Below are 1,937 nucleotides of genomic sequence, written 5' to 3'. Positions count from 1 at the left end.
TAATAATAATAATAATAATAATAATGCCCTGATGCAGTACCAGGCAGTGGCTCTCATGGCTTCTGATCTTAACTGATTGGAAGTGTTATCATCTACATTGTTTTCTCTTGGTATAAAAGATGGGCTACAACAAATATTCTGCTCAATACCACAGATTTGCTTGTCAGTTGTTTGGCCTTAACCAGTTGAGCATGTCCCTTAGTGGCTGATGATATGTGCATCTCTGATCACGAGCAGAAGTAGTGGGGGAGCATCATGGCCATGTGTTGAGAGGGATTCTTTGGGGTTTGAATAATTCACCTCTGGAAACATAGGTGTTTCGTTCAACATCCTAAAGCAACCCTTATTCAGGGACCTTTTGAGCAGGATGGGCTACTCAACCTGAAGAAAATTCCAACTGGGCTCCACCTGCAAGGTCATGTGCTGTTTATCTTGATATGAGATCACCATGTCGCGCATATATGGTTGTGATGCATGTGCCTGGTGTACCTTTATCAGACGGGTAGTCATGATGGGTATATTGGGCTTCGTATATTTTACCCCAGTGTCACTTTGATGGCATGAACTGCCCTCTCACTCAATAATAATAATAATAATAATAATAATAATAATAATAATAGTAATAATAATAATGATGATGATGATGATGATGATAATAATAATAATAATAATAATAGTAATAATAATAATATTAATAATAATAATAATAATAATAATAATAATAATAATAATAATAATAATAATAATAATAATAAAACCTCTATCGGATATGCTAAACAGAACTAGATGCGGATATAAATGTTACGGCAAAACGATCAGCCACCTTTTATATATGGATGACCTAAAACTATACGCTACAAATGACAAACAGCTGGAAACACTACTAAACACAGTTCATGGATTTACCAAAGAAATAGATATGAAATTTGGATTAGAAAAATGCGCCAAAGTAACCATGGAAAGAGGAAAACTAGTTAAGAGTAGCAACATCACACTAGATAAAATCAATGAAATAAAAGAATTAGACCAAAACCAAACTTACAAATACTTAGGAATTCATGAACTAGATAAGACACAACACATACAAATGAAAGAGAAAATCAAAAAAGAATAATATAGACGAGTTAGATCAATACTGAAAACAGAGCTCAATGCTAAAAGCAAGATAATAGGTATCAACACTTTAGCCGTCCCAGTTATAAGTTACAGCTACAATATCCTTAACTGGACACTAAATGAAATGACCAAAATAGATAGGAAAACAAGAAAAATAATGACAGGATCTAGGATGCATCACCCAAAATCTGACATAGAAAGACTATATATACAAAGTATAGATGGTGGTAGAGACCTTATACAGCTGGAAAACTACTATAAAATAACCACCATAGGACTGCAAAAATATCTACTTCAGAAGGAAGGAAAACTGATACAAATAGCGGGAAAACACGAGCAAAACGAAAAACTGTTCTCAGTATTTAAGGAAGCTGACAAATACAAACAAGAAATCATACCACCTAATAAATATGAAGAAGAAGAAGAAGAAGAAGAGAAGAAGAAGAAGAAGAAGAAGAAGAAGAAGAAGAAGAAGAAGAAGAAGAAGAAGAAGAAGAAGAAGAAGAAGAAGAAGAAGAAGAAGAAGAAGAAACAACAAAAGCTATAAAACAAATGAAATCCAAACTAAAAATAGAACAGCAACGAAACATGATAAAACGATGGCAAGAAAAGCCCCTTCATGGCAAATACTGGACTAAACTAAATGCAAAAGAAATAGACAAAGAAAAATCCCAACAATGGTTGAGAAGCTCAGGACTCAAAGCAGAGACAGGGGGATTTTTAATTGCAGCACAAGATTAAAGCCTCCCCACCAAAAATTACCAAAAACATGTAATGAAAAGAAATATTACAAGTAACTGCAGAATATGTGGAGATGGACA

The sequence above is a fragment of the Octopus sinensis genome, linkage group LG5 (assembly GCF_006345805.1).
Source record: "Octopus sinensis linkage group LG5, ASM634580v1, whole genome shotgun sequence".
Taxonomy (NCBI): domain Eukaryota; kingdom Metazoa; phylum Mollusca; class Cephalopoda; order Octopoda; family Octopodidae; genus Octopus; species Octopus sinensis.
The sequence above is the reverse complement of the archived record's forward strand: the minus strand, read 5'-3'. Positions refer to the sequence as shown.